This window comes from Pezoporus occidentalis, unplaced genomic scaffold (genome assembly GCF_034315485.1).
Source record: "Pezoporus occidentalis ecotype Australia unplaced genomic scaffold, CSIRO_AGI_Poc_V1 ctg3, whole genome shotgun sequence".
NCBI classification, from domain to species: Eukaryota; Metazoa; Chordata; class Aves; order Psittaciformes; family Psittacidae; genus Pezoporus; species Pezoporus occidentalis.
In genome coordinates, this window is record NW_026914940.1 from 9,287,844 (window position 1) to 9,311,910 (window position 24,067).

Consider the following 24,067-nt stretch of genomic DNA (forward strand, 5'->3'; position numbering starts at 1 on the left):
GCTGCAAACAACCATACAAGAGACAACATCTGCCCCAACGTGTTTGCAGGTGAAAGAGGAAAGAAGAGAGGAAAGGGAAGGAGTAGAAATGGCTTGCTGAGGGCAAAGCCCCCAAATCCTACCCATGAATGAGCACTGGGAACTCCACCAACTCTCCAAGCCACTCATAACAAGCAGGACTAGTGGGTCTTTATACTAATTAACCAAGGTAAAGAAAACATCTCAAGATGAACTTCTCACTGCTTCTGTGTCTCGGACTGCAAAGAGCAACATCTTCCTCCCCCTCTGAACCTTCTCATCTTAATCACATTTACTCATGCTGTGCATTCACAAAAGCTGGGCCTCCTTCCATCTTGTTCTACAAACAGAGACTTGGAGCTCAGCTTTCCAGTTTTTCCCCCGTTACCACAGAAACATAGAAGTGCTGGTGGGAAGAACCCTCTGGGGTCTCCAGTCCAACCTCCCAGCTTGTAAAAAAGGCTAATTATTTTTCTCTGTAACATCAAACACGTGTACTTTTTTGTTAGTATTTTTATATAACCTAATATCAGCCTTTTTAACATTCAAGAAGAATGAAGAGCTTTGCCCAACCCACCCCCAAAAGCAAACTGAGGAGAACCAGAGCCAGATGGGCGATACCTGGAAATCAAATGATCCAGCAATTCATACAGCAAACACGATCATCTGAAACCCCTGAGCAGCATCTCAATTGCCTGTGCTGCAGCACAAAGCTCTTGGCCTTTGTTCCCATCATGACCATGTCTAGGACATGTCTAGGAAAGTGTATTTATTTCAGACTTTCCTACTCTTATGAAGGAGGGAAAAAAAAAAACAACCAAACAACCCATTATTATGTAAATAGAGCTGGAAACATTACTAAATATTTCCAGAAGGATGTATGGTAGCTATTAGCTCTGCATGCTTAATTACAGGACACTGAACTGATAGGTGTGATCCCTATTTACAACACCAGTTGAAGCATAAAGGGATTTTGGTACATCACAGCTAGAGACTACTCTAGTATGAATGCATTAACATATAATAAGCTTTATGTCTCCAACATAGTTAATAGAATGATAGTGACGATGATAATAATAATAATGTTACACAACAACAACAGTAATAACAGTAATAATAATAATAATATTACCAAACTTTAATATTAGCAAACAAAGGCCCATGCTAGGCCTTTTTCAACACAGAGGAGATGTAACAAAGGGCTCAAGCACAGCCTGGGCTTTGGCCATAGCTCGACAACACAGATGCTCAGGCATTAGCTCACAGCTGCTGTTTCTACTATGTAAGCCAGCGCACACAGCATCACGTGTACATCAGCACTGCATCACTGCTGGGAACAGAGATACCTGATACAACACAGAGCTGCAAGGGCACGGCACGTGGCTGAAAGCTGGCCAGGAAAAGCTACCTTTCCTATACCTACACAGGCCATAACCCTCCAGCCTCTTGCAGTACTAGTTCCTTGCACAGCCTGCAAGCCCCTTCCACTTACGCATTTGGCGCTCACTCCTTACCTGGGCAGGGAACTGCACAAGGCAATGCAATGCATTTTATTTTGGCTGAGATTTGCTCAAAGGACATTTTCAAGGAGAGATGTTTGCAGTATGATCAAATCTAGGCGTCAGAACAAGAAGTGTTAAACAGGAGTCACAAGTTATTGCCTTTTTAAAAGTAAAAATTCTCCTAAGTTACTGGCAATAGCTCCCCAACCCCAGCTGAGATTTATGCAGGACCTCACAAGATGTTGCCCCTACAGCACTGGTGAAAAGATCAAAGTTTTAGTTCTGATTAAGAGGAAAATAGGCAAGCAATCGCTTAAATCCAGATTCTGGGATTTGAGGAAAAGCACAAAATGTCCTGAGACTCAAGGCAAGCAGTCCAATAGCACTCAGAGAAAGCCAGGGAGAAGTTGACTGGACAATACAAGCTGGATGAAGGGAAGACAATGGTGGGTGCTTAGGACTAGACTGAAGTTTTCCATGTTAAAATCCCTGCATTGGTCTGCTTTAGAGACTGGGGGTTCCCAGCACAACCCGCATTGTACTGAGGGCCTACATAATAAACTATGTAATGAGATGTGGTCTTGCCTCTCCCACCACCTCTGCTCTCCACTTGCCCCTAAGGAAGCAGCCTACAGCTCTGCTATTGCAGTACACACATCTGTACCCAAAACAGGGACAGCCTTTGGGGGTTTCCTTTAGGCTTCCCTGCCATCCATTTGCAGCCCCAGCACCCCACTTGTAGATGAGAACACCAGTGATGCCATCCTCTCCCCTTGGGAAGCTCACAAAGTCACCTCTTGGCCTCACACATGTTTTGGCATCGGGTATTCCTGAATGCAAAAGAGGTGACATAACTCTGTCTTCCAAACCATATCATGGCAATGTCACTCCCCCATGCAAAGGCACAGTCCTCCCAGGGCTTTAGGTTGCTATTTCTTATCAGGGTGGTTTGCAAGACCCATCTCCAACAGCACAGGTTGGCTCCTAACACCTGCACAGCCCAACATTATAGCAGGGTGTCATGATCAAACATCCCTGCTTCCATCAAGGGACTTCCTAGTGAGCTGATTTGCAGGAAACTACCCAATAATTTTTATATAAAACTTCTTCTACTGCTTTTTCCAACTCAAATGTTAAGACAGAAATGACTGAGAAAATCTGCCCCTTTTCTTGGCAATTTGTTCCAGTGGCTAACCACCCTTGCCATTAAAGACCTGTGCCATAATTTCTAATATGAATTATCTGCCAAGCACTGGTTACAGTTCTGCCTGTCACTGCTGCATTCGAGAACCCTTTAGTGCCTGATGTACTATACCAGCATCAATTTACACATCATTTTTCCTTCCAAGTGATGGGGGATGCAACTGCAGTATCTGCTGACAAGTATAACGTATTCAATAGCAGTGAAGATGTGACTGCACAGGCATCAAAGTGGGTGGGACAAACCTGTCTGGAAACCCTGTGTGGTACTCAGACAGACCCTGATTTGCAGGATACAGCTCCACATCAATATTCACATCTGTACCTTGAATTCACATAAAGAATGATGCCACCCAGGGATGCATGAAAAAAGGCATTTAGGTGCTGTACAGATGCGGATGCTTGCAAACCACACAGACTGTTCCGTGTGCCCAGCCGATGCCTGTGTTTGTGCCACCCTTCAAACTGCTGTCTTCTGCTGAGTGGAGCTGATGTGCCACGTAATCATATTGCTGCTTCACATCTGTCACCCTTGGAGCAATGGGAAGAAAGCACCACCAGCAAGCCCTGTCCTAAACAACCTCTGTCACTAGCCAGAGAGAAAACAGGAAAGACTAAAGAACACTGCTTTATCACAAAACACTGTCCTCCACTGAACTGTACCAACAAGGCAAGCAAAGAGCAGGCATTGCACCTCCAGGTATAAATAAACCATGTGCAATCGTACAGCTGTAGTACTTGCCAGGGCACTAAGCACTTTGCTACATAAGAAGACGGACCGGCTCAGGCACAGATGGAGACGTGATGAGGGAAAACGTGCCCCATGCAAAATGCTCATGTGTCCAAAACGCAGATTATGTCTTTACTCCCTCCTCACTCCTCATAAATATCACCAGGAACCATGCAGTTGTTCGGTACTAAAGCTACCAGCCAGCAAGGAGACAGAAAATAACACACCCTGCTCCTAAAATAGCTCTGTATCACCTTGCTGCAAGCAGGCGAAAGCTTCCTGACCAGGTATGCATGCATCTTCCTCTCTGCTAGCTCAGTCTGCAGCTCTGCACCCTTCCTGGCTCACAGGACCTCTGACCATGCCACCACCCCCTGAGCCAGCAGTGAGGGGTCAGGGTGATGTGCCTATCACCTAGGCCTCTCCAGCAGTAACACACTGAGACCAGTGCAGAGGCTCCACTGGGGCTCTGATGGACCTATTTTATTGCTGAACTGATGGATACACAGCTGCAGTGCACTGCTCTGAGCTGCAGTGCACTGCACCACGGGTACCTGTCACAGCTTTCACTAAATCCATGTACCAGGAGCAAAAGACAAACCCTCCGTACTCCTGCAAGCAACAGAAACACCACCCAGGTCACAAAAAGCATCATTTCCCTTCCCATGGCCTGTCAGCACTATTATCGATATACACCGGGGGGGGGGGGGGGGGGGGGAAATGTATTTTTTCTTATTAAGATGTCATACTTGAAAGCCCTAAACTGCAATTCCTAGCAGAGCTGCACCAGCATGATTACAGAAAAAGCCTGAAGAGAGAGGCCTGTAGGAAAACAGTGATACAGTAATAACCCACTAAACTAAAAGGTTCAGCTAAAAGGTGACAGATGAACACAAGATACACTGTTAAAAGTATACAGATACAGAGGTTTTTATCCCTAGCCTTGCTCCATGGCATCGGCATTATCGGTCGCTTCACCTGACAGTAATTCTTCGCATAAAAGTTACCGAAAAACACGCAGCCAGGAAGCATAAACCCTCTTTGTAAAGCGTTCTGGTTAAAAACAAGACAATACAGCTCGACTCTGGCAAAGAATTAAGCATAAACTCAAATATCAGCAGATTAAGTCCTTAATCAAACCAAAACCCACGCTTCGGTTCGGCGGGGGCACGGAGGGAGAACACCACGACTGCAGAGCTGCACAAGCACAGCGACAACTCACCATCGCCTCTGAAAGCCATCAGCTCCCACTAAAGTTACATTCCAAGCATGCACGTTCACCCAGGGAGCCAATATCCCGTTTTATAAACTAATTCAAACACACAATTCATTCCTGCAACAGATGGGCCCTGCAAGGGCAGTGGGCCCGAGCCCTTCCTTATTTTCACTACTGCAGAGCTGCTTGACGTGTGGACATCAGCGGGCAGATGCAGAGGATGCAAAATCGCCCAGGCAGAGCTGGCAGCAGCCAGACCAGCCAGCCCCTCTCCCAGGAATGCCAGATGTACAGATGCAGAGTGGATTTTATTCCTACCAGGTATAGAGGCATTCCCACTGGCTGACAAACTGCACCTGTACAACTAATTGCCTTAATATAACTTAAAATACACAAAGGCACATTCAGATCAATAGGAATTATAACAACACTAACCTAGCTGTAAGCCCAACTCATGACCTAATGCTATGAAAGACAGAAAAGGGAGAAGGGAAAAAAATAAATAAAGGAGCATTTCTAAAATGATGCAAAGTATGTATAAGATCACATGAAACTCCCTGGGATGTGAACTGGCATTTATCAGGGATATGCAGCACCCAGCACAAAAGAGCATCTGACTGGTCCACGTGCTCGGAAAATATACATATTTATGAAATCATTTAAAAAATCCCAACAGAAAGGAAACTGGATGTTTATGAGACATGACTGAATATCAGACTGTATCCTTGTTTCCTATAGTGATGTCAGTGCTTCGGAGCTAGGTATTTTTTTAATATCCTCATATTTTACAACATATATAAGTGCTCTTACAATAAACCAGACCAGTTGGCACAAAATGACATTAGTGAGGCTGTAATTCTGCTCTATGAAGAAATAAATACTCCCATTTCAGAGAACCATAACCTGTACATATTATGCACTTCATACTTAGCAATGGTTAATATATTCCAATATACCTCCAGAAAAGCTCTTTTGTTCCAAATCAATAACTTAAATAATGTCTAGTTTTAAACATCTTAGTAAAAAGGAACTAGTGTGGGTTCACCACTCACTGTGTCTGACCATATACATGGACAGGCAAACATGTCTAAACTTGTCAACATGATCAGGATTAAAAAGGTCTCACTGAAGGCCTCCAGCATCTTTCAGATACAGTTATTGGTTCCGCTGGGCTTTCTCCACTCAGTATTTTAAGATGCAACAACCAACAGTTTAATAGATGGACACCAAAGTCCTAAAGCATGCAATGTCAATAAAAACATCCTAGCATTATTTATATATATATAAAAATGTGGCCTTTTAAAGTTCTACCTGGAAAATCCAGCATTTTAAGGAAAAAATGGCCTAAAAATCCCTTTGTAGAAACGGTCTTTGGAGCCTCCATGGAATCTTTGCTTTTCATTCTTCAGGCCCTCGTGCTTCCCAGATCTGAACCCCAAGGCCCACACCAACGACGGCCCGAGCGGAACAGCTCGCCTCTGCACATTAAGGGCTCCACTCGCCCCGCATACACACGCAGGCAGCAGCAGACAGCTGCGGGCCGGCTCCGCACGCAGCCCCGCGCCTCGGCCTGCGCGCAGCGCGCATTTTCCGCGCAGTTGCAGCGGGTACAAACAAACACCATCCCCCCCGACACCGGTCTGTCCCTAGGCCAAGGGGGGGGGGGGAACACCCATTAACACACAGACCCCACGTCCAGGCGGAGGGGGGGGAAGTCACACTGCCCCGTGTCATTTCGGATCACGGCAAGACCCCTAACACCGCCGCCCCTCACCGCGGCCATCTCTTTACGCTGGAAGGCATCCCGAAGCCCTTCGCCTCCCCATCCGCACGGATTTCGGCTGGCAATCGCTATTTTTAGCCCACCGTCGACCCAGCGCTTTTAAAATAAATAAATAAATACAGAGATGGGATGAAATTAAATCTTTTCTCTCCCTTCCCCCCCCACCTCCCACCCGCACGAACCCCCGCGCCTAAGCTGTGAACTCCGCCGCGACCCGCAAGACCACCGGGAGACATAAATAATAAAGAGGCAAAGGGGGTAAATAAACAAATACCCCCCAACCACCACGTAACCGACCTCCCCCTACACCGCCCCCCCCACCTCCGCCGGCGGCTGCAGCCCCGGTACTCACCGCGCCGCCCTGCCAGGGAAGGGGAGCTGCGGGCCGGGGCCGGGGCCGCGGAGCAGCGCGCAGGGACGCGGAGCGGCCGCGGGCCCCGCTGCCCATGTGCTCGCCGGAGCACGCGCTCGCCTCAATGGAACGTTGTGCTGGCGAGCGGCTCTGTGACGTCACCGCCCCCCGCCGCCGGCGGCCGCAGCCCGGGGCAGCGCGTTAGAGACCGCCCCGCGATACCGCACAGCACCGCACAGCACCGCACAGCACGGCACGGCACCGACCCGCACAGACCTGCACCGACCCGCACAGCACCGACCCGCACTGACCCACACAGCACGGCACCGACCCGCACAGACCTGCACCAACCCACACAGCACAACACCGACCCGCACAGCACCGACCCGCACTGACCCACACAGCACAGCCCCGACCTGCACCGACCCACACAGCACAGCACCGACCCGCACAGCACCGACCTGCACTGACCCACACAGCACAGCACCGACCCGCACTGACCCACACAGCACAGCCCCGACCCGCACAGCACCGACCTGCACCGACCCACACAGCACAGCACCGACCCGCACAGCACCGACCTGCACCGACCCACACAGCACAACACCGACCCGCACAGCACCGACCCACACTGACCCACACAGCACAGCACCGACCTGCACCGACCCACACAGCACAGCACCGACCCGCACACAGCACAGCACCGACCCGCACTGACCCACACAGCACAGCACCGACCCGCACTGACCCACACAGCACAGCCCCGACCCGCACAGCACCGACCTGCACTGACCCACACAGTACAGCACCGACCTGCACTGACCCACACAGCACAGCACTGACCCACACAGCACCGACCTGCACCGACCCGCACAGCACCGACCCGCACTGACCCACACAGCACAGCACCGACCCGCACAGCACCGACCTGCACTGACCCACACAGCACAGCACCGACCCGCACAGCACCGACCCGCACTGACACACACAGCACAGCACCGACCCGCACAGCACCGACCTGCACTGACCCACACAGCACAGCACCGACCCGCACAGCACCGACCTGCACTGACCCGCACTGACCCACACAGCACAGCACTGACCCACACAGCACCGACCTGCACCAACCCGCACAGCACCGACCTGCACTGACCCACACAGCGCAGCACCGACCCGCGCAGAACCTACCTGCACCGACCCGCACTGACCCACACAGCACAGCACCGACCCGCACAGCACCGCACACCACCGACCTGCACAGCACTGACCTGCCCCACACTACTACACAGACCCGACCTGACCCGCACCGAACAGCGCTGACCCTACCCACACCGAGCTCCTGCAACGCACAGCACCAGCCCGCGCACCACAGCACTGACACACCCAGCACCGCACCGACACTGTGCTCCTGCACCACACAGCACAGCACCGATCTGCACCGCACAGAATAGCATAGGACCGCACAGCACCAACCTGCACAGCATAGCACCAAGCCGCACCGCACAGCACAGTACCGGTCCGCACAGCACCGCATTGATACACACTGCACTGCACAGCACCACACCGATCTGACCCGCACCGCCCTCCTGCACCGCACCAACCCACACTTCACAGCACAGCACCGGCCCACACAGCACTGCACTGACCCGTCCCACACTCCTGCACTGCACCGACCTGCACTGTACCGTGCTTCTTCCCGCACCACCCTGCACTGCACCCAGCACACCCCCAAATACTTAATTGAAATCTATACAGATATATGCAGATAACTAACCTGATTGGGTGGCAGTGGAGCCCCATAGGTGCGGGGCAGCCGGCATGGGGAGGCTGCGGGGCCCTGTCCTGGCCAGGGTGGCTCTCTCGGACCGTCACATGCCACAAAAGAAGGGGATCAGCTTCAGCACAGGCAGAACGGAAGCAGGGGAGACCTCAACCGCTTGTCTGCTGCTGTTTTCAACCTTAACAGATGCCTTCGGTCCCATTCATCCTGAACCCCAGGGGTTCACTCACTGACCAGAATCAGATTGCAAAACTAGGTCCCATTCTTCTGTTCTCCCCAAGTTGATGTGCAGAAATGTCATGGATGTCTCTCAGTAGTCAGACAAGAGAAGGATACAGACATCTTAAATACAAGTAGGGAAAGTAGCTTCACACATCTCAAAGTACTGTGAGAAACAACATCAGAAACAGACCAGGCTGCAAGCTGGTGAAGCAGCAAAACAAAAGCAGATGTCCAGTATGTGGACAAAACAAGCTTTAATTTCCTCTTTTTATATATATATATATATATATATCTTTAACAAACTAAGATAAAACTGAAATGCAGTCTCCTTGATTCCAGGCTGGAACTGAAGCAAAGCAGAAGCTTTGATGCCACATGTGGTTTTTCCCCGGAACTGGTTTTGCTCTATACAGGAAGGAACCTAAAATCCCACTGTGCCAGCACCCTGGCAGTCATATGGGAGCCACAGTGTGTTTGTCCTGGGGTGGGCATAAGCCAAGAGTACCTATGAGAACCAGCGAAGGTTGTGGGCCCCGGTTAGGAGCTGCTGCAAAAGGCTATATCTAGTAAGTCTGCATTCAGCAAGTCTACATCCAGCTTAGCCACATTTTCATGTTGATGGCAAGTGCTGTCTCATTTAATAAGTAAATGTGTGCCCACCTCCACTACAATGTTTTGAATATTGCAATAAAAAGCTGATCCGTAAGAACAACTTGGTTGTCACAGGAGAAGCAAATGCCAGTGTGAAAGGTAAAGATTATGGTATAAAATGTGGCTTTATCCAAACAGCAGTTCTGTGGTCCTGCAGTTCAAGCAGGATACGATGCTGGGCTGGGAAAGGAGGCTTTGCACGCTCACCATAAGAGAGAGGAGAGCCCTTCCGATCAAGTGGATTGAAGGTCCTAGTGCCATTCCCTTCAGCAACCTGCTGCAGCAGGAGTGGAGGAGATGGCTTTGGGCCGTACTCCTGCAGCTGGCTGGAGACCAGGTCCTACATAAATGACCTTCTGAGGTCAGTGAACCTGGGAGAAAGACCAAAATCTAACAGCTACTCCTGAGACCAAGAGATCATTTTGGCAGCTGAAAAGAGCCTGAGTGCTGGAGCAGCTGACACACTTTTTTCTCCAAGCCGGTTCCCCCTCCACAGTCTGGGAGAAGTGGTGGCATGAATCTATTAGTCTGGCTTCGCATGGGTATTGCCCTTAAATGGGGCCCTGATGGCTCTGTCACAGCTCCTGGCTGCCAGAGCAGGAGAGAAATATGCATCAAATAGCCCTGAAAGTTGAGTTTTCATTCCCCTCTCCCTAGAACTCCTTTCCTTCCTCAGCAAAACACACGCTGAATCAACGTGCTGTTCCACATGAGCTCAAATTAATACTGCTTTTCCCAAAGCTGCAGACTTGCCTATATGTGTTACCAGCCCCAGCAGCAGTGCCGTGATGAGACACAGGTATCTCCATGCACAATTCCCAGCATGATAAAGCCAGGGAAAACATGAAAAAGAGAGTGAAAGCATTTGCCTGCCTGAGAAGTCAGACCACAAAGATACAACACAAAGACCCTATTTCCCCAGGCATGTAGAACGTGTCTTGTGTTTGTATCACTCAGGCCTGCAGCTTTTCTAGTGGTTGTACTCTAAAAATCATCTAGTATATAATGTGGATGTACTCGGTCCATGTCAATAAAGCACTTGAGTATAATCTGCTCTGTAACAGATTAGCACACTTACCCAGGCAAATTGCATTATTGCATTGCTCTAGGTTCACCCTGCAAGTTAAACAAGGCAAAGTCAAGGCCAAATGACGCAACATGCTCTTTCGAGGGCAAAACATCTGAGGCAAAGATCAGGGGTCAGGCTGCAACAAGGCTGTGCCAGCTTAAGGCTTCTGCCCTCCGGTGCTCTGCTATTGCTTCTCTGCCTATGGCCCCACCAGCCTTGCCGGGTGCCAGGATCACATGAGTGCTTCTTAATCCCTGTCAGGCAGAGCTGGCCAAGTCAGGTGAAACAAGGAGAGCTGTGACGTGCTCCTTGGGGTTAGCACAGCGTGGAGGTGACAGCCTCTGGTGGGTGACCACAGGCAGATGGAAACTCAAGTGTCCTCAGCCAGGGCAGGTGGGTGCAGCAGAGGCTCAGGCAAACCACCCCAAACATGGGTCATGGAGAAGCACAGCAGAAAAAGCAGCTGAAAATGTGTAATTGTAGCCAGGGATTAAGCTTGTTCCAGTTTAATGCCAGAACTGTCCAAAAACCTAAGCCATTTTAGATGTTCAGAAGAAAGGGCTGGGTCACGGAAGCCATTATTTCACATTTGCCTGCAGACAAAGGCACCCAGTTGAGCATCGGTGTCTTGTCCTCACTTCACCTTCTTGGCTATTATCTTGGAACTTTTCTTTCAGCCAGTGTACACCTGTTTATTCTTTAGCAGATGTTATGATTTGACATAACCGGCTCTTCCCCTTGCCCTTGCGCATACCTCCCTGCTGTGTTTACCAATATCAAGTTAATTCTCTGAAAAGTAGTGGTATAAGGAAATGGTGCTTATCATAATTTGTTTCTACTCCCCAGTCTTTTAATGTAAGTACTCATATTAATCTAAAGAAAACGCATTCCTGTCCTCAAACAGTGATCCATCTCTAGGTGACGGTGACTCACCTGGGACTCCCCCTTGGAGGGGACAAAGCCCCTGACTCCAAGAGCCAGGAGTGGGGGGCAATAACAGAGCAGAAGCAAAGACTGATAACTTTCTGAATCTACTGGAAAGACTTCCCCTGCCTTCTATGTGCTCTTTATGGTGAATGAAGAAGAGAGAAGAACGTGTTAAAGTAGCAAGGTTGCTACTCAGGTGCATAAGAAATATCCCCATCCAGAGCTGTGGGATCAGATTGCACCATCATCGTAGCCAGTTCCACTCCCCAGAATTGATGTAATTTTTTTTTCCAATATAATATTATAATTTCTACCTGTTTATTTCTTCATGCAGATTATACACAAATGTGTCCAGGCTGGCACTGCTCTTGATGGCTATATTGAGAACAATGAAAGTGGGTAAAAGGAACAGAGGTGGTCCGTTTTGTAACACAGCTATGTTAATGAAGCTGGGTTCAGTTTTGCTAGGACCCCAAAACTGCATGATGCATCTTCCTCCTCAAGACTGTAGGGAAGAAGTTTTCAAATAACTGGGAGCATGTCCCAAGGTGTGGGAGATTTCTTAAGGCTCTGATTTAGGGTAGCTTAGCTGTGACTCCAGAGCAGAGAAAGGGGATATGCAGGGTTGATACGAAGCACAGAAACAACAGGGTTGTCACGCAGGCAGGGTTGTCACTGATGGCCCTAAGACCATGTTAGTCAGGTGCTCCATATATTCCCAAGTTTGGGAAAAAAGAAATATGACATTTTAAAGTGATGGCTTCCTGAGTGTCAGCAAGACTGAACTTGGCAGAGAGGTGCAAACACTCCATTTCAGATTATGGAAATCATTTAATGTAAGTAGCTTGAATGTGATTTAAGAAAGGAGTGGAATAAAGTGAAACCAAATGGCTGTGCTACTAAATTTGTGTTGGACTGACAGGATGGTAAGAAGATCCAGAGAAGAGCATGCTGGGGCTTAGGGGAGTGTCAACAAAACAGTGAACTGGAGGTTTAGCATCAGTAGAGAAAAAACAAACCTTGTGAGCAAAAGGAGAGAGAATTCAAGAGAGAAGGAGGCAGCACCATACGGGTCCCAGCCTGATTCCCAAGGAAACCCCAGAGAAAGGACCTGACTGTGTCCTTGGGGAGAAGGAGCCAAGTTTGGTTGTTTTGTGTGAAGGGTGAAAGATCACAACAGAAGTTACAAGCCTGGGAGAGGAAGCAGAAGGTGGTACTGACCGCAGGGATAGAAACCCAGGATTCGAAGATGTCTTCAGATGAGAGGCAAGAGTGGTAGGTCTGGTCTCCATGAGAGCCCTGTGCCCACATCACTGTGTGTCCCAACATCAGTAAAATGCCACCAGCCTCCAGAGGAGAGCCTTGTGTCTGCTTCCCTGCTCCTGGGAAAACAGCAGGGGCCCTGCCCTCCTCACACAAAGATCCTGTTGCCAAATCGCAGAGAGGAAACTGTTTAACTTGTCGGTTATTCTTTGGCACCTGTGCTTGTGTTAGACATTATAAACAGGTCGGACCAGCCAAGCTGGCGTACACCACCGCAGTATCCCCAGGGTCCTTCCCTTTCTGTTTACTTTCTTTTTTTAGCCTTCGTGCTAATCTCTCCATCTATAACAAATATACAGCATTCATGTGAGTGGTTTTCAAGGGAGAGTGACACTGGTGGCCCATAAAGTGTCACGACAGGCACAAACGCAGCCACGCCATGACTTGTGCTTGGGGGCGATACACAGTGCTCTCCCAGCACCAGGCTGGGATAGGGGGACAGCACGTGAAACCCACACTGGATCTGGTGTCCCTCTCCTCTCCAGTCCGCTTGGCTGTCCATTGCACTCATGTTCAAAGTTTAACCTTCCCAAAGTGTTAGTCTATGGAAGTGCCCCACAGTCCCAGCATGGGCACAGCTGCAGGGCAGGCACTGGGGCTGGGTCCTCTGGAGGCTCAGGCAGGCTGGTCTGTGGCTGAAGGGCTGGGATCTTCCTCAAGGATAGTTGGGAGACCTGTGTTCTTTATAGCATAGCTGGAGACGGTGGCACCACCGCCCACATTTCACATAATAACCCAGCACCACCCTAAGAAGTGGGAGGCCTGGTTCAGCACCCTCTTTTGCATCTATCTCTTTACTGCTTGGAGAGTGGTTTCACCCCAGGTTCAATGAGCCATCTCAGCCTGTGACCTGTGCTGGACACTTTCTTCCAACTCTGGAGTTGGAGGTAAGTGTGTGTACTGGAACAGAACACTGCCTGGGATTTAGAAGCCAATTTCATAGCCATGCTGCTGCTGCTCCTACACTGCAAGGCACAGGATCCCCCTGGGATGGGAATATGAATATAGGCAAACTGGTTAACAGCCACTAAATAATCTCCACTGGAGAAAAGACCTGAGGAGGGAGGGAGAAGTATCTGGTGTGGGCATCTCTCATAAGCTGCTCACCAGCTCACCGGTTTAGTCCCAGAGATTGTCCCAGTTAAGCCCTGACCTCATGATGGACATCTGTGTTGCTGTATCCTTTCAAGAAGAGATTTAAGCAGTTGTGTATTACAGGCAAACCTTGAAATCAGAGCAGCCACAGTACTCACAAAGGTAGATAACCACAAGTCTATGCCCCTTCCACATCTCAAATGATGATATTTAATTTTGTGTTGGGCCGTGGAAGCAGAAGAAATGGAAACAATTTAGAAGTAGTAGTGATCAATGAAGTCTTATAATGCCCCTCAGATGCATATATACATGCTATATCCAAGTTCTGAGGTGCAGATATGTAAAATATCTTGCTTGTGGCCATACAGGGAGCACAAATTGACTCCTGGCTCCCAGTCTCCATTCTGAGCATTGGGTGACAGATGGGGTTGGCTAAATGAGTGGGATAACCATGGCTAACATCTCTGCAGTATCATGATTCACAACCCTTAATTGCTGTTAAACAAATCAAAAATGAAATTACACGTAAGAGATGGGAACTACAGAGCCTAAAAAATGCAAACACATTCTTCCCCATCAAATCTAATTAGATTTGCCAAAATCAGTGTGCATTGATCTGTGATTCAAACGCTATGCTGATAGCGAATTTTCATGATAGGCATGGTTATGAAGCTACTTGACTAGACTATGAATTAGCCCCTTCAGCAGAAGCTCTCAGCACATTTTCTCAGCATGCTCTTCCACAGACAGCTTTTAATCCACAAATCAACAGGCAACCCCATTGTTTAAGGTTTTCCAGGCTCTCTGCTGCGCGTCCAGCAGAAAAGCGAGGCAGATGGCATATTCATGTTGACTATCAATCTTCGTTAAAATCAACACACCATTTTTAGCCACCCATATAAGTAGGATGTGCTGGGAAAAGACTTTTCCATTGCTACGCAGAGCAGCTTATTTTGTTGTCATGCTCCATAGCTGCACCTCGGCAACAATGGGTAGAGAAATCATGCGTTGTATGAAAACCATCACATACATAAACTATTGCTCCTGAAAACCAGCACCGCACAAATGCTGCCGGCTGTTATTTGCCTTTCTGCCAGTGTCCAGTCTCTGCCCTTAGGACTTAGGAATGCTATGTTTTTTTCTCAGCTCTTGACAGCGAAGCCACGCTGATCTGCTTGGATGGTTTGTCTTTTAGCCACATGATCCCAATGGGTACAACTGAATGGAAGTGAGAAAACGAGGCAGAGATGTTAAGTTTTAAAGAGGTCAAAGAAAATCCTTAATGTGCCAGGAAAGGCCAAAGGACAGGATTTTGCATTTGTGCTCAGTTTCAGCTGAGCTTTGCATCCACTGGGAGCTGCTGAAAATGTGCCTTTCCTGAGAGCATCAGTTTAAAGGTACCCAGAAAACAGTGGCAGAGGGCAGGGAGCGCACTTGTATCTGTCTGCACCCCAGATTTATCCTGTCTCTGCTGTCTTTTCATCCAGAATCATTACTGCTTTAGGAGAGGAAAACCACAACAGTTTATTTTGCCTGATCTTTAAAAGCAATGAGCATCCCCAACCATGGTTTAAGGCAATTGGACCTGTTCAGCACCTCTGAAAATTGCCATACACTGTGTGAAATCATATGTAAGATCAAGACCCACCCTACAAAGCATGTTGATCACTGGGCACTGGCACAGGTTGCTTAAGGAGTTTGTAGAGTCTCCATCCTTGGAGATATTCAGAAGCCATGGTCATTGTGAAAAAGGGGATGGCCCTGAGCAGCCTGCTGAAAGTGGCCCTGCTTTAGCAAGGTGGGTGAACCTGGCAATCTCCAGAGGTTCCTTCTAACCCAAAGTCATCTGTGAGCTGGTGATGAAGGGCATGAGGATATCCAACATGCCAGCTTTTTCACTATGGTCCACTCAGTACAGAGGTAGAACACCAAGTGAAATCCAATGAGTTACAGCAATGGGCATAGTTGCTAATATAAAATTTGTTCACCTAGGAAGAGTTTATACCAGAATAAGCTTTTTTATTCCAGTGGTACGGGGTGCACTGGGTGCCAGTGGGGTGGTCCTGGTGCAAGTCCTGCCACTCTGCACCTCATGCTTAGGCTTCTCTCACCCAGACATGGCTTCAGTGCCTGTCTCCTTCGTTAGATTCCTGCTTAGCACCAGCGGAGCCGCAGTCACACTGAGGCCAAAGAGAAGAGAGGGACAGCCCATCTGCATTTTGGTGGTACCATTAAGGTTAACTGTATGGCAGCAGCATGGCATTTTTGTGTGTCTGGGGGAAAAAAAAAGGCCTCAGCTTGAACCAAAGTAAACAGAACAACAGCACAGTATGGATTATATACACTTTTCAACCTAAACTGCCTGCTCTGAACTGTGAATTACTGCATTTCCCCACCCACACCAGTACTGTCCACCTGAGGCAGTTACTGGGAAAAACACCCGAGCAGAGACATTCAGTTCCTGAAATGAGTTAAAACTGGAATGAGCTGTAAAACTTTATGGAATCCTGTCTGCCCTTCAGTATTAAACTGGCTTTGGCTGAACCGGTTTTAAAACTGACTGGAGAGCCAGGATGGGCCAGCAGGATCACCTTGAGAGGCAGACGGTAGAAGGGTAGAAGTTCAGCTCCTCATGCCTGCGTTGATCAGACCAGTGCCCCCTCTACCAGGGAGGGTGGAGTGCTTTGCCTGATAAAAGGCTGAGCTCAGCAGACATTAAAGGAAGGCTGTTAGAAAGATCAAAAGGTAGGAATGGGAGATAGAGCAGTAGCATTTGCAAAGTTACCAAAGCCTTCCAATGAGAATGAACAGATAGGTGCTGTGATGCTAAATGAATGGGGCAATCTAGATAATGATATCAGAATTAAATTAATTAAGAGAAGATTAAAGAAAGATTGGAAAATTAAGGCTGTAATCCTGGCCCTGCTGGAGTCAATAAGTGTTTTGTGGTTTGTGTGCTGCTTCATGAGGAGGCTGAGATTTTGCTCCCAGTGCATATCAAGACAAAGGAGGGTATAAACTGAAAGCTAATATACACAGAAGCAACTAAATTAGGGAATAAATAAGTTCTGGTGTCCTCGTAGTCACAAAATTGGAAACGTGTGGCTGGAGCATCCAGCAGGATAAATATGATTCGTAGTAATGTTCTCACTGATCTGCACACTGATGTTCATAGAATCATAGAACAGTTTGGGTTGGAAGGAACCTTCAAAGCTCATCTAGTCCAACCTCTGGCAATGAGCAGGGACATCTTCAACTAGATCAGGTTGCCCAGAACCTCATCCAGCCTGGCCTTGAATGTCTCCAGGGATGGGGCATTCACTACCTCTCTGGACAACCTGTGCCGGTATTTTATCACCCTCATAAAGAATTTCTTCCTCATATTTAGCTTCATGTCTAGGTCTTTAGATAATCTGCTGTCTTTACCTATTCTCCTCCATGTATTACTGTCTTCTAATGGTTTTGGGTGCTCCTCCATCTCTGACCATTTAGTTCAGTATCACTGCTCTCCTCTGTGAGGGATCCACCTCTTCACACCTCGTCTATGATGACTTTAGAGCAGCTGTGGCAGGATACCAGATTGTCATAATATCTGGCAGGACAAACATTTCTATTCAAAGTGTTTTAAACAGATTTAAACCAGCAAAGTGCATTCATACTGGATGGATGCTTTGGGTTGTGTGAATGTGGTTTGTCTGTTCCAGAAGCCATCACTGGGATTTACTGTTCCTCCAAGCAAGCTCCCTGAGAGCCAGCAACAGCCACATGTACAGAGGAGCCTTGTGGATACATCAACTAAGCTTACAGTCTTCTGGCATGTAGCATTCCCAAGCAGCAGTGCATGACATTAATGGGAATTCCGCCACTGATTTCAAGAGAAGAGAGTTTGAATAAGAGCTAGAGGGATGGAGGAGATCCCATGGTCAGGCCATGTGGTGCAGCTGCACAGACCTCCATGGCAGTCACCTCACTGCCCAGACATTTCACTTCAGCTGCTAAGCAGGCCATAAACATCTGGTGATTATTTTGGCCCCAGGAACCCTGTTAATGCTTTCGCAGTTTGCGTTCACTGTTTTGGGTGTCACACTCATCTCAGTTTTAAGCAGCACGATGAAATTAATGAGGAAGGGGTAGATTCACTTTAACCAAGCACCAAAAATTTAACTTTGATTAAAAGTAGAGATTCTGATGAGTACTTTTGCCCTTGTAAAATGTGGGAAAATGCTGCATTGTTCCCTAAGTGCAGGAGACTTTTCTTTCTCAATAAATAAATGCAAAACGAAGAAAGCGTTCTTCAGTAAGAATCCAATTTTACGAGGAGGGAATAATACATTACATAGTTGAATCACTTTGATGTCACTTTTATTTTGCAATCACTTCATAAGATATTCATATAGCCTTTTACATTGCCTCCAAGTGTGGAAGTCTAAGCACTGTACAGTATTATCTTACTCTTTACCATAATGATGAACGATAGTGAGAACATATAATAAGATTTTATGTGAGCTCAAAGAAAAATCTCCTTTATGCCAGATGAGAGGAATTTTGCAGATCAAATTAATATTATAAAACAGTATGATTTATCAAAATAATACAGCTTTTCTTCTCTGAATCCATTGCAGTCACAACGTCTGCAGCCAGTACATGGTGAACTATTGGAGTCTGATGGGGTATTTTGTAAAATCTCTGCCTATGAAAAATAAAAAAGAATACCCCCCCCCCCAAAAAAAAAAACAAACCTCCTTTTTCCTCTCCTATCCATTGCATTTATTCAATATAAAAAGTTGAATACTTGAAAGCTGTTTGCTCTTGAAAACTCAGCCTAGTCCAAGGCAGAAGTATCTTTGTTCAAGTTCCTCAGAAACTAATGGATCACATTTGATTTCTCTCTGAAATGTTTATGTTTATGGAACATGGATTATAGCATAATGCTTGCAAAATACCTTGTCACTTTTTAATTTAGATTCAGGTCACTCCTCTATTCCTGATTTTAACATATAACCGAAAAGCAAATTAGTAAAGGGTGGAACAGTAAAAAAACTGTGGAAGGCTTATCTTTGCTGCCTGATCCAGAAGCCTCACCATATTGTCTACATTTTTACTTGGTTTTAGACACTTACTTCAACACCGAAAAGCACTATTTTCTAGTAGCAGTTATTACAAAGCAGGTTTTCTTTCTTGGGACACATATGACATGAATAAACCCAAATTATTTAAGGGGTGATTGTAGTGCAGTCAAATGAAAGGTGAAGAATGCAATGAAACAGCATTGCCTATATCAAATTGAATAAGTAAACTACATGAATCAGGCTGAATACATTTGGAAGCTGAGCAATGTGAGGTCTGTCCAGTGCTGGGGTAGGAGCCCACCTAGTATTGTGAACACCACTTCTCTGCAGGAAATGGGACAGCAGGGATATTTTCATGCCATGAGGAAACATGGAAACCTTTAGTTCACATTTGCTGTATCTACACAGTTGCAGAGTTGATCCCTTTTCCCGTAATTCATCTGTAGCACATCACAGCCTTGGTCGCAAGCCAAAAAGGGCTTTGTCAGATACTCAGCCGGGCACTAGATCATAGGAACTACCTGCATCGAGAGGCTTTGTTTGGCTCTGCTGTCGTCACGGAGCAGATTAATGGGAGAAAAAGGAGTGGAAAGAAGCTCTCACTCCAGCAGCTGCATCCCTACGATCAGCCCCTTGAACATGTGTGGCGCCTGGAAGAGAAATGTGCTGGAAAATGGGCGTGCTGCTGTGCAACCTGCACAGCGACCTGCAGCAATCCAGAAGGATGTCCAAAGGGACATGAATGCGGGAGCAAGGCTTTGCATTTCATCACACATGCTCACACATTACCCTGCAGGATTTTGGGGGCTTTGTCTACACATAGTAGTTGTATATAAAGCACAATTCCTCTGATTTTCAATTTATTATTTTCCTCCTGCTATTTCTGTCCTCTTTCATCATGGATAAATTAGCATGAGGGAAGCTGATGGGGCTAATTAGTTCCAAGCACTGTTAATTTCTCTGCTCAGAACTCTTTGTTACCCAGTCGGATTACTCCAGTTTTGCAGCTTCTATTTTAAAGCCTCTTCATTCATAGTACCTAATCCTTTATTTATACTTTTTTCCCCCTTTTTGATCCTATAGGGATGTCCTGGTTTCAGCTGTAACAGTTTTTTTTTTTTTTTTCCCTTCCTAGTAGCTGCCGCAGGTCTGTGTTTTGGCTTTAGTCTGAGAACAAAGCTGATAACACACCAGTGTTTTAGTTGTTGCTCAGTAATGCTTACTCTGATCAAGGACTTTTCAGTCTCTCATGTTCTGCCAGTGAGGAGGGGCACAAGAAGCCAGGAGGGAGCAAAGACAGGACACCTGACCCAAACTAGCCAACAGGGTATTCCATATTCGGGCTGGGTATCAGTCAGCCGATGGTGATTTTGCATCACTTGTGTTTATTGGTATTTTTTTCCTTTTCCATTTTAGTTTTATATTCTCTCCCCTTATTATTTTCCTTGTCATTATTATTAGTAGTAGTAATATATTGTACTTTAGTTATTAAACTGTTCTTATCTCAACCCGTGGGGTTTACATTCTTTAGATTCTCCTCCCCATCCCGCCTGGAGAGGGGAAGGAGAAGGGAGTGAGAGAATGGCTGCATGGTGCTGAGTTACCAGCTGGGTTTAAACCATGGCAAGGGAAAAAATAATTCCACATAACTGGTACATAGAAGCTTGAAATGGAAGTTACATATGGTTGAAAAGAAGATCTTGCATTGAATGGAAATGTATTCAATGAGTGGTAACTGTGGCAAGATCTGTAGAGAGACTTAAATGAAAGGTGAATTTAGCAACAAAATGCAATCTCCTTAATAAATAATGTTAGGAACTAACCTACTTAGCTGCTTCTTCCTAGACTTGTGTAGAACAAGGAATAGCTCCACATATATCCATATATCCTTCCATATATCAAGCTGGAAACTGGAAACAGTGCTTGTGGGAATAAGATACTTTGCCGTCAAAGTCAGCCAGAGTCACACAGCTTCACTCTTGGTCAGTGACTTCTCCCTCCTCTCTCATGGCTTCAAGCACAACCATGTAGATGTGTTGTGTAGCTCGGGCTCTCATGCATTGGTCACAGCTTGATACAAGGTTTGCTAAGTAACTACAAATATTAAATAGTTCTGGTAAGTGGCAAATAAGACTTTCATGTGCACTATCATTCAGCAGCAAAGGTAATCATCTTTTTTTTTTTTCCCCAGAAAAATTAACTTATCTCATTTCCTAGGAAGGTGGAATCTGGACACACTTGAGGACAAGACGCTTGTCTGTAAAGATGGGAAAAAATACCCTGTCATACAGTCAAGAAGCAATGAAGAGGTGGTGCCTGCCCAGTGTCGCACCCAGTCCTGTTCCCACTTGGATGCACAGTAACTGCAACTCTCCCATGATAAGAAGGGTTGGAAGGAGGATCCAGGGAATTACAGTCCTGTTAGTCTGACCTTGGTGCCAGGGAAGGTTATGGAGCAGATCATCTTGAGTGCCATCATGCAGCACATGGAGAACATCAAGGTGATAAAGGCCCAGTTAGCATGGGTTTATGAAAGGCAGGTCCTGCTTGACTAACCTGATCACCTTCTATGACAATGTGACCCGCTTAGTGGATGAGGGAAAGCCTGCGGATGTTGTCTACCTAGACTTTAGTAAAGCTAAGCCCAAAGAGAAGTAGTGAGTGGAGTTGGCAGCCAGTTACTAGTGGTGCTCTCCAGGGCTCACTATTGGGGCCAGTACTGTTTAATATCTTTATCAGTGATCTGGACAAGGGGATTAAGGGTACCCTCAGTAAATTCACAGACAACACCAAGTAGAGTGGGAATATTGATCTGCTTGAGGGTAGGAAAGCTCTACAGAGGGATCTGGACAGGCTGGATGGGCCAAGTCCAATTGCATGAGATTCAATAAGGCAAAGTGCCAGGTCCTGCATTTGGGTCACAACAACCCCATGTAACGCTACAGGCTTAGGGAAGAGTGACTGAAAAGCTGCTCGGTGGAAAAGGACCTGAGGGTGCTGATTTATGCCGCTGAACATGACCACCTTGTATGCAGGCAGCCAAGAAGGCCAGCAGCATCCTAGCCTGTATCAGAAATAGCATAGCCAGCAGGGGCAGGGCAGTGATCATCCCCTGCATGGGGCACTGATGAGGCTGCACCTCAAATCCTGTGTTCAGTTCTGGGCCCCTCACTACAAGAGAAACATTGAGGTGCTGGAGTGGGGCCAGAGAAGGGCAATGAAGGTGGTGAAGGGTATGGAGAATAAGTCCTGTGAGGAGCAGCTGAGGGAACTCAGGTGTTTGGCCTGGAGAAAAGGAGGCTCAGGGGGAACCTTATGGATCTTTACAACTACCTGAAAGGAGGTTGTAATAAGGTGTGGGTCAGTCTTCTCTCCCAAGTAACAGCGATAGGACAAGAGGAAATGGTCTCAAGCTGCACCAGAGGAGGTTTCGATTGGATATTCGGTAAAATGTCTTCACCAAAGAGATTGTCAAGCATTAGAACAGGCTGCCCAGGTAAGTGATTGAGTCACCATCCCTGGAGGTATTTAAAGGACATGTAGATGTGGCAATTAGGGACATGATTTCATGGTGGACTCAACAGTGTTTAGTTGGACTCACTGATCTTACAGGTCTTTTCCAACCTCAATGATTCTATGATTCTACGACATGCATTACTCACACCACTGAGGCAACTGCCGCCAGCAAGATGCTCCAATCGCCTGCACCCTCCCTCTGCTCATGATCTCTTTAGAAGGTGAATGGCAGAATTAGGAAAATACCCTTTGACTTCCTAGCTGTTATTCTGAATCTTGGATAATGTCTTTGCTGTTGCCTGTCCTCACTGACTCTACAGCTATGCCTGAGATGAGTAAATGGCACAAATGTACATAAAAGCTCCTAAATGTCAAATATTTTGCACTGGAAAGTAAAACCAACTTCTGCAGCTCATCCGTCTAATTTCTTGATTTTTATTGTTTTGTTTTTTTTTTTTTTTTTTCCCTGAGGTGAGCTTAGGCTTTGTCTGCATGGAAACCTCAAGGGGAAACCAGGGGTTAGTTTTCAGTCAGCAGAGCCTTTTCCAGAAGCTCCCACAGTCATCCTTCTAAAACAAGGAAACATCAAACCTGTAAGCTAGGAAGTAAATCCTGGGCCTCTTACCAAGCATTAGAAACCCCTCTGCTTCAATTTTATTTTTCTTGTAATTCATTGGCAGATGACTCTAACACAGATCAGTCAAAAAACCCCAAGAACATTAGCGTATTCAAAGATGGCTCATCTCTGTAGGTGAAACAACCACCTCTACCTTCCATTTTGAATAAATTCAGATTTTAACTGAAGTGGCCTGGCTTACTTCCAGTTTATAGTAATTCCACTTACCTGAAATCCTCCTTTTAATACAATTCTGATGAAATGTTTGTCATCTCTCAACTGCCTGCAATGGTTGCAAAGTGCTACAGGAGCTAGAGTGGTTACAGCAGGGGCAAGTAAAGGGAGTTCTTTACAGGCAGTGATAAAATTTTCAAGAGCATCCTCCACTGGCATCAATCTGTTCCTCTGGAAGGGACACAGAATTTCCACAGCCCCTGATGGGGGATGAATTAAGCAGGCACAGGTGCTTTTAGACATCCCAATGCTCTCCCGGCAGATTTTGTATTGATACATTGAAGTCACTTAGATTATTAGTTGGCTGGAAAGACAGAACTTACACACAGGAAAAAAATGAAGCTGGAAGCATAAAAATCAATATTATTAAATTAAAATAGTGAGGGCATGTGATAAAGGCAATTTTATTTTCACTGCGGTGGCTTGTTTCTTGTTTCCTTTGATGCCATATTTTGCCTAATGTTTTCCAGGAAGACAAGTAGCTTGAAATCTCCTGGGAAAGTACAGGAGCAGAGAGATGAAGTTAAAATGCTCCTTGTATTTCAAGTACTGTTTTGGTACAGCTGTTTGGCAAGCACTGTAAATAGTTACTGTGTTTTATTTCAAGGCTCAGAGGCTCCTTTTATGAGCTTATCTCCTTTATTGCTCCAGAACAGCAGCAAAACCGAACACTTTCCTATCCATGTACAATGCGTTACTAACTGAATCCAGCCCAGAAACCCCTGTGGGATGTCCATTTTCTGAACATCCTAACCTCTCCTCTG

At 46.7% G+C, this 24,067-nt stretch overlaps 1 long non-coding RNA gene across 2 annotated transcripts in view; it reads right to left on the reverse strand.

The window, feature by feature from the left end:
- LOC134167881 (uncharacterized) overlaps positions 1-6,930 on the reverse strand; it is a 128,127-nt gene extending 121,197 nt beyond the window's left edge. For both annotated transcript variants that reach the window (XR_009966315.1, XR_009966316.1), the window contains exon 1: positions 6,802-6,930. This is a non-coding gene — a long non-coding RNA (uncharacterized LOC134167881). The remainder of the gene's footprint in view (positions 1-6,801) is intronic.
- Between the last annotated feature and the right edge of the window lie 17,137 nt (positions 6,931-24,067).